Here is a 15,596-nt window from a genome sequence, read left to right on the forward strand (position 1 = left end):
TGGAGATGAGGGTTAAGCTGAGTAGGCATTGCTGGGCGATGAGGTAGGCTTGGTCATGTGGGAGGAGGGAGGTGGAGGAGCCCGGGAAAGGGGAGCTGTGTCTGGGAACCGTATGGAAGAGAGTGTTTTATTTGGCATGAGAAAAGTGGTGATGACCCATTCCTGTTTTCAGCAACTGATTCCTGCTAAGGTGTTAATTGTTAATTAAGGAAGGTGTTTGCTGATAACAGCTTCAAGGTGGGACTTGAAAACATATGATTTCACTTATGTGAGGTACTTAAGTCAAATTCACACAGACAGTAGAATCCCGGTTGCCGCCGGGGCTGGGGGAGAAGGGAATGAGGCGTTATTGTTTAATGGGAGCAGAGCCTCCGTTTGGGAAGATGAAGAGTTCTGGAGATCGTTGGCCGTGTCGGTTGCACAACATGTGAATGTATTTAATGCCACTGAAAAAAATGGCTAAAATAAAAAATTGCTGTGAGTCTATTTGACAACCATTTTTTTAAGGCAATGTTTTTCTTCTCTTTCTCCAGAAGCAAGGCCTCTACTCATTTCTTTTTAAGGACAGCAGACAAGAGCAGTGACACTTCTAAAAGGTCGCCAACCCTGAGCTTGATGCCTAATTATCAGCTGATCCTGCTCAGACTCCCAGAGGGGAATTGATTAATCAGTGTTCTGTCCAGGCCAAGGAGTCTATGTCTCAGACTCATTGGAAGGAAGCTGGCTCTGGTGCTGAAGTCAGGCCGAGGGAGGCGAGGTGGATTAGCATTCACTGAGTGTCTGCTGTAGGCCAGGCAACGTGATAAGCAGGTGCCAGGCATACAAATCAACCGCTTCTGTCCTCAAGGAATTTGCAAGCAACTTCCACACTCAGCTACCAGCCTGCCATCCCCTATTGTGGAGAAGGCCATGAGCGTAAAGGGGAAGAGACGTATTCTTGCAATTGTCTGCCAGGACGCAGAACCCAAAGAATTTTTTCCAGGGCTCCAAGAAAAAAGGGACCTACCCTGCTACTGACCTCTAACGACAAAACTGCCTCTGTGTCCAGATGGTGAAAAGCAGTTAGGGTTGTCCGATGGAATCTTCATGGTGATGTCGTCGGCCATGGGGCAGGAAAGGACAGGAATCCTATCTGGGCTCCATACTTCCTTTAGCCCCCCCGGGGTGGGTGGGCAGGGTGGGGGGCCTGAGAAGACCTCACCTTTGAGCTGACAGAAGAGACTTTCTTTGGCCAGCATCCCCTGGTGATCACAGGTCCCCCAAACTGGGAAACCACCCAAATAGTTCAGGTTCTTGAAAAAAGGGTCTTATCTTTCCTACATCTGCCACTCTCTAGACATGTGGCTGATAGAGATCCCACCACGAAGTTTGGCTGGCAGTTTAAACTTTCAGCTTCAATTCGAAACACATGCTTTTTATTCATTCCACATCGACTGAGCCCCTACTTAATATTAGGTATGTTAATAACTGAGTCTCTGCCCTCAAGCCAAACAGGAGACAGAGATATGTCAAAGCATAGTTTCCAAAAAGTTAGAAACAGGAGTCTCATACAGTTATACTATGAAAATGTATTAAAGATTTTATTGAACCTAAACAATAGAATAATAAAGTTGATTCAAAGAGCCTTTGAGGAACTGGGATTTAAAAGAAAGGCACACCAAAATAATTTTTTAAAAAATAAATACACATTTAGTTAATGTCCTACAAGGAAATAAAACTGGGCTTATCTTTCCTACTGGATACAAATCATTTGACTATCAGGCAAACAAACCAACAATTACCCTGTAAGTTAATATGTAGCTTCACAGTCTGAGCCCTTAATCAATAGCAAATGACAAAGTCAAGCAATTATTGTCTTCTACTGCAGCACTTTCCAGTGGATATATAATGTGAATCAGGTGCATAATTTAACTTTTTCTAGTAACCACATTACAAAGTAAAAACAAACAGGTGAAATTCATTTGAATAATTTATTTAACCCAACACATTCAAAATATTGTCATTTTGACAAGGACACTAGTCACATTTCAAGTGTTCAATAGCCATCTGTTGATAGCACACTTCTAGAGAATTAGTAATCTTCACGTCAGACAAAGCCTCAGTATGATATTGAAGGAACATGCAGGCATCCTCTAGGCCACAGCCATATTTTGGATCATTTTTCCTACCATATCTACACAGATCCCCGTGATCTAGTTGGCCAGGACTACAGGAAAGGAGAGTCTAATCTATCAGGCTTGAAAGGGCCCGTGGAAAGCAGTTGAGTAAACATCTAATGCAACAAATGCTCTTGTAAAGGTATGTCACTGGCTGAGGAACGAGATGTTCTGCTGGCGGGACAAGGTGGATTAGAAGAGACTTCACAAGGTCTGGCGCGGTGGCTCATACCTGTAATCCTAGCACTTTGGGAGGCTGAGGCAGGTGGATCACGAGGTCAGGAGTTCAAGACCAGCCTGCCCAACATGGTGAAACTCCGTCTCTACTAAAAATACAAAAACTAGCTGGACGTGGTGGTGCACGCCTGTAGTCACAGCTACTTGGGAGGTTCAGGCAGAAGAATTGCTTGAACCCAGAAGGCAGAGGTTGCAGCGAGCTGAGATCACACCACTCCACTCCACCCTGGGTGACAGAGCCAGATTCTGTCTTGGAAAGGAAAGGGAAGAAAAAACTTCATAAAAGAAATCAATGTATCAAAAAGAAAGGCCAGGGCCGGTGGCTCACACCTGTAATCCCTACACTTGGGGAGGCTAAGGCGGGAAGATTGCCTAAGCACAGAAGCTCTAGATCAGCCTGGGTAACATAGCAACACCCCATCTCCACAAAAATTAAAAATTAGCCAGGCATGGTGGCATGTCCCTGTGGTCCCAGCTACTCAGAGGAGGATCACTTGGGCCTGAGAGGTCAAAGCTGCAGTAAGCTGTGATGGCACCATTGCACTCCAGTCTCGGTGACAGAGCTAGACCTTGTGTTTAAAAAAAAAAAAGATACCTGCACTCATATGTTTATTGCAGTACTATTCAGAGCAAAGACATGGACTCAACCTAAATGCCCTGCCCACCAAAAGATGATTAGGAGGTAAAGAAAATGTGGTACACATACACGTGGAATATTATGCAGCCACAAAAAGAATGAAATTATTTCTTTTGTAGCAACATAGATGGAACAAGAGGCGAAATAAGTTAGACACAGAAAGACAAACATCTCGTGTTCTTACTCATAAGTTGGAGCTTAAAAATGTGCACACATGGATGTAGAGAGTGGAATGACAGAAAATGGAGACTCAGAGAGAGAGAGGGGGCAGGAGAGGGGTAGATCATGAGAAATTACTTCATGGGTACAATGTATGTTATTTGAGTGACCGATACCCTAAAAGTCCTGATGTTACTACTGTGCAATCTATGCATGTGACAAAATCGCACTTGTACCCAATAAATGTGTACCCCCCCCAAAAAAAAGAAAGAAGGAAAAGGCACAAAGGATGAGCAGGTTCACAAGGTGGAGGAAGGGAGGGGACACTCCAAGCACAGGGAAGTGTGTGACCCAACGCAGGAAAGTGCACACATTCAAACACTCGTGTGTGTATGAGAGTGGAGTCCAAGTGTGTGGCACGGACTGACTGAGGCCCAAAAGAGAGGCTGGGACCAGATGGTGAAGGTTCTGGGAAGCCACGCTGAGGCATCTCACCTTTATCCAGCAGGGAGTCAGAGAAGACTTTTCAGAAGAGAAGGGCATGACCAGTCTTGTCTTTTAGCAAACTCGTTCAAGGAGCTGTTAGACCTGTGGCTGGTGGAATCTTTTCCAACTCCCTATCCTCATCACCCCAGTTGTAAATGGGGATTAAGTCTGAGTCATCATTGGTAGCTAAAAATATTTTCTGGGCACCAAGTGATAGAGGTGATTCCCAAATACAGGCAGAGGGTGCAAGGTGGCTTCTGAGGTCAGCATGGATTAAAGTCTCCTTCAGGGATCTGAAAAAGGCTGCAAGATGAGTTTTATAGATTGGTGATTTAGTAGCTGATACTCTGGCAGCCTTGAGGTCAGGTTAACATGAGGTCAGAGAAATCCCAGTTTGGCATTAACTTAGCCACTGGACAAGTGAGGCAAGAAATGGGCTTGGACTATTTTTATCCCCATCCATCTGGATGGAGGTAAGAGCCAGCTTTGATTTTTCTGTCCTTTATATCTGAGAAGCCTGGAGTACTTCGTGGGCATTCCGTATGATGCTGGTCTCTACCTCCTGCAAGAAGCAGGTCAAACAAGGGCAGCTAGAGCTGGAACAGGCACAGATAGTACAAAGAGCCAAGAACTCCTTCGTTCTCTGAAACACCCTCCTTGATCCCCACCCTCTCAATGTCAGAAAGAGGAAACTGACTTGTTGAACTTCTAGTTCAACCTGAAGACAAGATACGTGCACTGGGCAAGTTTCTTCAGGCCAAGAGCCCTTGCCTAACAGGAAGAGAAGAGGCAGTGTGGAGGAGGAGAGATTTCGGGATGGTTCCACAGTCAAGCCAGCTCTGTTGGGGGTGCGTTATGGAAGCAGAACTGAAGAGTCTTAAGACAGCTTCCTGATGGCTGCTGTGTTTCTAAGTGACTAGTCTTGGAAGAGAGTGGACTTTAGGGTCCTGTTTCCACTTAGGGCTGTACAATCACCAAGCGCAGGATAACTACCCAGTTGAAAACTCTGGCCTGATCTCCTTAGAGATAAGTCTTCTTGCTTCTGATGCTCCTTGCCATTAACTGATCACTGGCAGGAACTTCATCTGAATGCCTTCTGATGACAGGAAGAGCAGAGAACACTGAAGCCCAGAGCAGCAGGGGAAACTGAGTTAGAACTTGGGGAATGGTCCTAAATGGACATAGATCTGCCAGCTCTCAGCCCCATGTTTAAAACTGAGCTCCACAAAATGTCAAATATTTTATTAAAGCCAAAATCCAGTCTGAATTCCAGCTGTGATCCGAATACCGCATACAGGTTCAGTTGCCTCTCTGCCCCAGAAGCCACCAGCACTTAGGTTGAGACCCTCTGATCATTCGTCTCTCCCCTTCTCTCCTCTGCCAGACCTACCCCTCCAGCCCCAGCCCCTCATGGGGAGGCTGTGGGCTAGCCTACGTTCCTTTTGTCCCCAGTTTAGCTTTCCTCTACCTGTTGAATTGGGAAAGGTTCTTAGAGCTCATCCAGAAAAGAAGGGAGAGAGGAAGGAAGGAAATGAAACCTTATAAAATGTCAAGTTATTGAGCTAAGCAGGAGGAGTGCAGGACCTATTGGAGCTTTGTGTGAACCCGCTGAGGAGGGCAGTGTTATCCCTAATTTTATCCCAAATGGGAAACTGCAGCTTAGCCAGGTTAAGCAAGTTGCCAGACGGCACAGCCCATGGCGGAAGCAAGGCTGGAGTTCAGGCCCCCTAATTCCTGTCCACATTCAGTCTCAAGTACAGCTGAGTTGAATTCTAGAGAAACCAGTGATGGAGCAAACCCCCCACAGCGTGGATGCCTTGGATTGAACTAAATGGCAGCCGTCAGGGCCACGTGGCTCGCTATCTTCATAGCCTCTGCTGGTCCCATGTCTAATTTCTAGACTGAAAGTTCTTCATATTGTGTGTCAGGGGTTTGGGGGGAGAGGAGGGGAGAATCAGAGAGGTGGTGCTGCTGGTGATCAGGGAAGGAACCAGCCCATGGCAGAACCGTAGGTGGCCTGGGCACCTCCCAGGGCGAAGTGTGTTGGTGTGTGTGAGACATGGCGTGGCTCTGTGAGCTGAGAGAGGCAGGGCCCCCCCAGGCTAGTCCTGACCTGTCCTGGAACTGGACTTTTTGTTCTTTCTTTTTATTTTTTATTTTTAGGCAGAGTCTCGCTATGCTGCCCAGTCTGCAGTACCATGACTAATTTAGAGGTGCCATCATAGTGCACTGCAACCTCAAACTCCTGGGCTCAAGCCATCCTCCCGTTTCAGCCTGTTGAATAGCTGGGACTACAGACATGAGCCACCGCACCCAAGTTAGGGTTTGTTCTAATAAGGGACATGGTATTCCATTACACAGCTGAGATTCCTAAGCCTCCAATTGGAAAGTGGATTAAGATCTCTTGTCCCCAAACCAGTGGCATCCACAGTTAAGAAACCAGAGTGGTCTTCGTCTCAAAGAAACCCAAACCTTCCACCTGCCAACAATGGGGTGGCGTCAGGCTAATCCCACCACCAAACTAGCCTGCTAAAAATAACGATGACCTAAAGAAAACATTGTGGAAAAAAAAAACCCCGACTAATCTGTGCTGGACTGGAATACATGCCTCTTGTTCTGACCTACCTCCAGGGTGAAATGTGCCACCTCTTCCTTGCATTGTTGCCCCGTTCTGCTCATTCACGTGCTCACTCTGCAGACACCCAAACAGAGCATTTGGGGTTTGCCCAGCTGTTCTATTTCCCGCCTGTTCAGTTCATTTTAGGCCCCGCAGCCTCTGTCCACAGCAGGGCGCAGTCTCTCCCCCTTCCCTGCCTGCTTTTTCTCTCCCGGCCTGCTCCGAGGCTCCTGCTCCTCTCCCTGCCACTCTCCTTGTCCCCCTCCTTCTCCTCCTTTTCGTCCTCTCCTTCTCAACTTCTGAGACCCTGCTTTCAGGGGTGTGCATTTCCCTCTGGCCTCTCACTGCTTCAGGAAGCCAGCATACAGGCGCCACTGTTTCCCGATCGTCAAGGGGGAAATGGGCATGACGGTGAGCTGTCTCATGAGCACTGGTGTCCCAAGGCTCTACCTCGAGCTGGACCTGCCTCCACCCTCTCAACCCCTCTGAAAAAAGGGCTTCTAGTGTTGCTGTTGTGCAAGGCATGCCTGCCAGGGCAGGGTCCCTCAGTGTCACGGGGGAAGGACACACATTGAGCACTGTTTCCTGCCTGGGTCTACTGCCCCTTCACATATTCCACCTCCATTTACTCCTCTGGGCAAAATCTAAAGATGTATCATTATCTCCACTTCACAGGCCATGCTTAGAGAGGTTAAGTCATTTGGCCAAGGTCACGCAGCTCACAAGTGGCAAAGCCAGTGGAGACAGAAATAGCAGTCTGGCCGTGGACCGGGAAACGACGGGAATCAACGCTAGTGGTGGTGCTGGTGCCAAGGGCCCGGCTCTTCACTGTGGCTGTGTCTGGCCACAGAGCCAGTGTAGAAGCATGGTCAAAATCGGCCTGTGAAATCCATCTGTGAGATCTCCATCAAATTACTCTCTGGTTTCTTCACCTGTAAAATGTGATTTTAAAAAAGGTTGCTCTGATCCATTGCCCTCTGACTCTGGAGGAACACCCAAGTCCATGAGAGAAGGTCGGAAGAATGTTAGCCCCTTACCTTCAGTGGCGCTTCAGGAGTTCCAAAGGACCCTTCCATCCACTTTCTCATGCAATGATCACCCCACCTTGAAGGAAGACAGGGGAAGCTTAATTCCCATTCACAGATGTGGAACTTCAAGTGCAGAATCAGACGTCTCCCTGTGGAAAGAGCCCTTGCCGGCCTCTTTTTCTTTGTCAATGTGGCAGTAGTTTCATCCAAGAGCACAAACCTGAGCACCTAACTAGCACTTGGGGAGTCAGGGTGGGTGGGAGGCTCACAGAACACCACTAACGAAGACTGAGAAGGAAGAAGTACGGAGACAGAAAGGACGTGGGACGCGAACCCCGCGCTGTTCCACGTTGACCGTGACGCAAACTGCAGTTACTAACATTGGGAAAGAAGGGCCCAGATGGCTGAAGCCTGGGGAGTTGAGGGGAATGCGGACTGTGGAAGGGAGCACTGATGGTGAGGGCGGTGTGGGTGGGAGGAGACGTGGCTGGCTCGTGGCAGTGGGATAGTAGAGTGAGAGGCCCAGCATCCCTGAGAATTATTCTGGACAAATCTTACAGCCCAACCATGGACCTGAATGACGGAGGTGAATGACAGAAGTCAGCAGAGGGCAGCTAATTCATTCACTCCTTATTCATTCACTCATTGCTTTGTTCACCTTTGGGCTCCTGAGCACTGAGCAGGGGTTGGAGGTAAAAACACGAATAAGGAAGGCATCCATCAATGAGTAAACAAGCAATAAATTAGCACTATGCTATAATGGAGGAATATGTAAGGTTCTGTGTGAGCATAGGACAGAGGAACTCTACCTGGGAGAGCCCAGGAAGGATTCTCGGAGGTGACGTGGAGTGGGCCTTGAGGGATGAGTAAGAGTTTGCCAGGCTGAGGACGCAACAGTGGAACATGAGGCGAGCACAGGAGAGGGAAGATCTTCCAGAGGCAGCTTCTGGTGCAGATCCCTTTGAATGTCTCTTTTGTGCTCCATGTCCTTGTTAACTGGAGTCAGGCCAGAATTCCTTGTATAGCCCTGGCCTCTAATTTGACCCACACAAGGAAGTTTTGGATTTCTTCCTCTCCTAATCCAGACAATTGCCTATTCTGCTTGGAGCTCTCTGGTGCTAGGACTTACATCACAGAGAACAAGGCTCTCACTCTACAAGTTGACAGAAGGTCAACAGTTCCATCTCCTAGGTAATATACATGGACCCTAAATTCATACTAGAGTGCTAATGACTGACACGAGATACTTTCTTGTGCATAGATCAGAAAATGAAGAGGGTGAAGAGAGCAGAAGGACTCTGGAAATGTATGTGTATGTTTGGGGGCCAGTATGCAAGGGGACAGTAGTCAGCGAGAACCGCTGGCAGGGTGAGGATGAACCTGAGAAGAAAGATGGACAGTACTAGAGAGCAACTCTCCAGTCCTGTCCAGGGAAACCCAGCTTGTCACCACCTAGCACTGAGGCCCAGAGGGAGCCTGGTATCACTGGAGCCTTCTTACCTCCCTGCTGCCCTCAACATCCTGTCCCCGGGCTCCCTGGGGGCTGGCTGCCATCTCTAGTGGGGTCCTGAGAGAAATGAGGTCCCTAATCGATCTGCTAGGAGTGCAAACAGTGTCGTCCCCTCACGGGAGGAGCGGATCCTGGGCACACAGAGGGATGCTGGGAGAGAGCTGATGGTGACTCCTGTTCCCTGGTACTGTGGCTGCCTGGTGCAGTGAGAGGATGGCACAGACTGGTCTCTCAGCAGTCTAATTAGGAGGGAGGCCTCAGGAGCAGCTTTGCCGTGGTGGCAGCCCTGGTGGTGACAGCTGTGGCAGTGGCACAGCTCTGCTTCTCATGGGAGCTTAGGAGCCAGCACCCCAGGGAGGGTCACGTGGCAACAGCTACTCTGGAAACAGATCCTCCGGGCCTGCAAGGCTGGTCCCTGGTCTTCCTGAGGGGCAGCTGGCAGGCCTGGGCTGGGTGTGGGGAGGAGGTGGGGCACCTGTCACTGAGCCGCCGAGCGAGGCTGGGGCATGGAGGAAAGCCGGTGCTTTTCCTGCGTTTCCTATGAACATTTAATCACTGATGCTGGATTTGGAGTTAATCGTCCTTGGACCAGCGGCTCAAAATGAGGAGCTGAGGGGAGGGGAGCTGAGGGGAGTCTCTAGGGATCTTGCAGGTGGCACTGGGCCTCAGGCTAAGAAATCCTGGGCTCTGGGCTCTGGTCCCTGCAGAGGACTCCTAAGGAGCAGTCTCTCGGGGTGACTGGGGTCTGTGAGCTGAGAGCTCAGGGTGCCCTTGGTGTCAGTGGCAGGTTGGAGGAGCCCTGCAGTCCCACCTGAGGCTGGAGCAGGCTCGGGAGGCTCTGAGTCCAGGAGGACTGGTGGGGGGCTAGTGGAGTGGGGTGCTGACTCCAGGAGGACTGGGGTGGTGGAGTGGGGTGCTGACTCCAGGAGGACTGGGGGGGTGGTGGAGTGGGGTGCTGACTCCAGGAGGACTGGGGGGGTGCAGTGGGGTGCTGACTCCAGGAGGACTGGGAGGGGTGGAGTGGGGTGCTGACTCCAGGAGGACTGGGAGGGGTGGAGTGGGGTGCTGACTCCAGGAGGACTGGGGGGGTGGTGGAGTGGGGTGCTGACTCCAGGAGGACTGGGGGGGTGCAGTGGGGTGCTGACTCCAGGAGGACTGGGAGGGGTGGTGGAGTGGGGTGCTGACTCCAGGAGGACTGGGAGGGGTGGTGGAGTGGGGTGCTGACTCCAGGAGGACTGGGAGGGGTGGAGTGGGGTGCTGACTCCAGGAGGACTGGGGGGGTGGTGGAGTGGGGTGCTGACTCCAGGAGGACTGGGGGGGTGCAGTGGGGTGCTGACTCCAGGAGGACTGGGAGGGGTGGTGGAGTGGGGTGCTGACTCCAGGAGGACTGGGAGGGGTGGTGGAGTGGGGTGCTGACTCCAGGAGGACTGGGAGGGGTGGAGTGGGGTGCTGACTCCAGGAGGACTGGGGGGGTGGTGGAGTGGGGTGCTGACTCCAGGAGGACTGGGGGGGTGCAGTGGGGTGCTGACTCCAGGAGGACTGGGAGGGGTGGTGGAGTGGGGTGCTGACTCCAGGAGGACTGGGAGGGGTGGAGTGGGGTGCTGACTCCAGGAGGACTGGGAGGGGGGTGCAGTGGGGTGCTGACTCCAGGAGGACTGGGGGTGGTGGAGTGGGGTGCTGACTCCAGGAGGACTGGGGTGGTGGAGTGGGGTGCTGACTCCAGGAGGACTGGGGTGGTGGAGTGGGGTGCTGACTCCAGGAGGACTGGGGTGGTGGAGTGGGGTGCTGACTCCAGGAGGACTGGGGGGGTGGTGGAGTGGGGTGCTGACTCCAGGAGGACTGGGGGGGTGCAGTGGGGTGCTGACTCCAGGAGGACTGGGAGGGGTGGAGTGGGGTGCTGACTCCAGGAGGACTGGGAGGGGTGGAGTGGGGTGCTGACTCCAGGAGGACTGGGAGGGGTGGAGTGGGGTGCTGACTCCAGGAGGACTGGGAGGGGGGTGGAGTGGGGTGCTGACTCCAGGAGGACTGGGGGGGTGCAGTGGGGTGCTGACTCCAGGAGGACTGGGAGGGGGGTGGAGTGGGGTGCTGACTCCAGGAGGACTGGGGGCGTGGAGTGGGGTGCTGACTCCAGGAGGACTGGGGGCGTGGAGTGGGGTGCTGACTCCAGGTGGATGCAGGGCCACCTTCTCTTTTCCTCTTTCCCACTTCCCGACCTCACTTCCCTCCTTCTCTTCTTCACTCTTCATCGCCCCCTTTGCCCCTCCCTCCTCTTCCTCTTTCCTACTTTCTCCCTCTGCCTTCTTACTCTCTTCCTTTCCCAGCACCTTCTTCATTCATTTCCGCATTTCTCTGAGTGCCTACTCTGCATGTAGCACCAGGCTAGGCCCTCGAGGGGGAGCTGGGAGGAACCAGCTCCTCTGAGCAGCTCACTGCTGCCGGAGGGGGAATTTGACAAGTACCAAGTACCAGGTAGAAAATGGTAGGTTCTAAAAGGAAGAGAGGGGAAGAGCTATGGGAACTCTCTAAGGCTTCCTCATTATTCCGACAGTTTCTCAGGCAGGAAATGCATAATGGAAAAAGAAGAGCTTTCACGTTATTCCCCAAGGACTCCCAGGAATGCCCTAGAAGTGAGGTGCAAAAGCCAGCTGGAGACAGAGGCTGCGAGGCTTAAGAGAGGATGGAGTTCAGCAGCTGCTCGTGCCAGGCCTATCTCCTGCCCATTCATTCATTTGTTCATATTTACTGAGCCCCTACAGGCCTAGCAACTTACAGGGAAGCAGGAACTCACAACTGATGGTTACAGAGGACTGCAAGTCCCTTCAAGAAAATGCACTGGCTGCAGTGATGGAAACTGACAGAGGCAGAGGGGCATGGATGTGTGAGGGGGAAAACGCCTCACCAAGAAAGTGACATGTACAGCCAGGCCTTCTCAGCTACGAGAAGGTGGTTGGGTGGGGCTGGGCTGGGTTAAAGCAGTCCCTGTGAGGGAACAGCAGGTGCACAAACAGTGAAGGTGAGAGGGCCGGGGGATGTGTGGGAAACTGACAGGAAGGTGAGCTGCTGGTCCCAGGGGCTGAAAGCAGAGGCATGAATGGATCCGCAGAGGCAAGAAGGGCCTCAGGAGCAGCAGGGCCTCACAGGCCCCCCTAAGGAGTCTGGATTGTACACTCAGTGGGAACCCAGCCATTGAAAGGGTTCTAAGCAGGGATGACATGAATCTGATCGTTTCCATTGCAAGACGGTCTCTCTCTGGTGGCTGGGTGGAGATTGGTGGCAGAAGGGCAGATGGGACCGGGGGAGACCTGGGAGGAGGCTCCTGCAGGAGTCCAGCTGCCGGAGTGGGGTGAAGAGCAGGAAGCGGGAAATCCCTAACATGTATTTCAGAGCTAGAAATGTGGAACTTGGTAATGGGTTGGAATATGCGTGGGAGATTATTTTTGTCTGTTGGTCTTCTGTCCTCTCTCCCTGATTAGAATGTTTAAGTCCCATGAGGGCAGGGATCCTGTTGGTCTTGCTCACCACTGTTTCCCCAATGACAGAGTATGGGTGTTTACTAAAGATCTGATGCACGAAAAATGAGTGAGTGAATTAAGGAACGGGAGGACGGTTTTGACATCTGTTTCAGCTTCAAGGTGGATGCTGGCCGCACACTGAGAGGGTGACCTGGGAGACAAAAGGGTGGAATCACAGCTCAGCATCAGGGCGCTGTGAAGACACCTAGGGACAGCCACACAGGCACATTAGTGAGCAGGGAGAGCATGAGGAGGGGGTGTCTACTTGGGTCCCTGTTGTATACCCAGCGTACAGAGCAGTACCTCAGACAGAGACGCCACATGTGGTGGCTGAATGAATGAACAAATGAATGAATGGACCTGAGAGGGGATTTCTGGACTGGGACTATAAATGTGGATGTCACCAGTAACTGGAAGAGGTTTAAGGCAATGGGAGGGAATGAAGTCACCCAGCAGAGTATGTGGAGAGAGAAAAGGAGCAACCCCTAGTTCCCACCAGCAACCAGAGCTTGCCAATTTCAGAAGCCAAGACCCTAACTCAGCTGAAAGTGGCAGCCCCCATTTCTGGTAGACTTGATTTGAATGTTTATAGTATATGCTTGCTAACCCTGCTCTTCCAGGGACCCTGGAGAAGCAGGTAAATAAGAGGGGGGAGTGGAGGAGCCCCCGTAACCCTGTGGGGAAAGAAGGGAGAGGCTTCCAGCACCAACATCAGAAGGCCTCTGACCCCTTTGACTTGCAGCTGCAGCCATTTGGTTCCGTCTCATCAGGCCCTAAAGCTGGGCCAGGCCCAGCGGAAGCTGTCTGGGAGAGAGCCTGGTCCCCAGCATCCCCGGCAGCCTTTCAGTGTGATTTTGCATTTTGAATGTGGTTACCACGGCCCCAAGTGACTGAGCCAGCTCATGTACCACCTCTTGCGTGTGTGCCAGTGTGTGCACACAGGGCTTGGTGCCAGGTAAGGAAAGAAAGATGGTCACTGCAATAATGAATGCCACAGGGACCCTACGAGGGTGGGCACTGGATGGCATCACAACCCAGGTCCAGGATAACCCCTCGTTCCAGGCTAGAGGAGTCACAGATGTCTCTCTGCCCTGTCCTACACCACTGATGGGCTGGGAAGAGGCAGAGAAGAATTTGAAGAAAATCTTGCTAGGAAAGGAAAGGAGTTTAGTTGAACTCCGTTTGGAATACCTGTGTTCCCGACCTGCCTCCCCCACTAACTAGCTGTGTGTGCCACGTGAGTCAGAAAGTCTTAGGATTGGAAACAGTCTTCTAATTCCACCTCCCACGCCGAGCAGAAATCCTTCCCACAAACCCTGGTGCAGCACATGATCATCCACTGTGTCTCCAAACATTTTCAGGGAAGGGAACTTCACTACCCCGCAGGGAAGCCTATTTCTGTTTGGTAATTGTGTTAGAAAGCTTTTTTTTTCTGAAAGCCTGGGAGGACCCACACCAGATGTTAACAGTGTCACCTCTGTGGAGGAAAGTGGGACTGAGGAAGGGTGACAGGGGATTCCCTGTTGATTTGGTATGGGGATGGTTTCTAATACCTTGTATTAAATAACGTTTGTTTCTTTGAGACAGGGTCTCCCTCTGTCACGCAGGCCGGAGTGCAGTAGTGTGATCATAGCTCACTGCAGCCTCAACCGCCTGAGCTCAGAAGATCCTTCTGCTTCATCCTCCAGAGAAGCTGGGACTACAGGCACATGCCGTCACACCTGGCTAATTTTTTCTTTTTCTTTTTGTAGAGATGGGGTCTTCTCACTATGTTGTCCAGGCTGGTATCCAACTTCTGAGCTCAAGCAATCCACTTTCCTCAGCTTCACAAAGTGTTACGATTACAGCATGAGCCACCATGCCTGGCAGTATTAAATTTATAATAGCAAGGGAAACAACAGAAAATAAGTTTCCTATATATATACCTACTATGTACCCACAAAAATTACCAAAAAAAATTTCATTTAAAAAATGATTTTAAAAATTTAAGCCCAACCTACCTCCCTAACATGGCACCTATTAGTTCCAGATCTGCAATCAGAGAATAATCTAAACCCACTTTCCCACAGGCACCCTTTACACAACAGGTAGTTGAGATCAGGTTTCCAAGACGTCTCCAGCTTGAGTGGCGGCTCCTCATGTAACTTGGGTTCCAGAGCAGTCCTACCCCACTTACCCACTTGCATGTGTCAGAGAATAAAATTCCAGTGGCATCGCAGAGGGAAGGAACCAGTCACTGAGCTGGGTGTTATCTCCTGCTAATTAATGAATGAATCCCGAGAGGACATCCCTCCCCACTGTATGTGTATGTGGAGTGGGGTACACACACATAAAAGGGAGACAGAGTTGGATGACTCACTTCCCCAAGCCTTGGTTTTCTTATCTATAAAAGGGGAAAACAGTATCTTTGCTATGAGAATCAATTGCAGTTAAGGAAATAACATTAAAAGCACAAACTCCTACACTGGGGGTTATAACTCACAAGCCCCATTCAGTTCAGAGAGTGGGTAAGCATTGGACGCACAGAGCCAGACTGTTTGAGTTCGAATCCCAGCTTTGCTACTTAGTGGCTGTGTGACTTTGGAGAAATGGCCTGACATTGCTGTGCTGGTTTTCTCCTCTGTAAAACAAAGGTAATGATAACATCAATCTTGGCATGCATCTTTATAAGCATGAAATGTACCGCCTAGCACTCAATAAATGCTCGCTGTTTGGTATAATCGTCCCCACTCTTACTCCTTCGTAAGGAGATAAGGACTTCACTGAAATGAGGTTGATTCACTGAAAAGTGAGGACATCAAACCAAACTGGTCATCTGTTCCTGGAGTGAGTTGCCCCCAAATCCTCCCCTCTCCCTCTAGCAATGGCTATGTGCTAGGCACTGTGCTCAAGGCTTTTAGGCACCAACTCATTTCTCCTCATAGCTCAATGAGGTGGATGCTACTGTGCTCCCATTTAAAAGATGAGGAAATAGAGGTTCAGACAGGTTGAGTAACCTGCCCAGGGTCACACCACAAGGAAGTGACGGAGTCAGGACCCAAACCTGAGTCTGCCTGACTCTAAAAGTCTGTCTTGTTCTTTTAAACAATGTCCTGTCCTTTTCACCAGCTCCCTACTTTGGGCTCGACTCCAGCTTCGGCGGACAGGAGGAAGCCAGAGCCCTTTCTTGCTTGACGACACGGCAGCCTGCTGTTTCTGTCAGGTGGGGAGGGGGAGTGACCTGCTGCTTCTCTCGCCCACCCCTCTGCACTCCT

This window comes from Saimiri boliviensis, chromosome 11 (genome assembly GCF_048565385.1).
Source record: "Saimiri boliviensis isolate mSaiBol1 chromosome 11, mSaiBol1.pri, whole genome shotgun sequence".
Taxonomy (NCBI): domain Eukaryota; kingdom Metazoa; phylum Chordata; class Mammalia; order Primates; family Cebidae; genus Saimiri; species Saimiri boliviensis.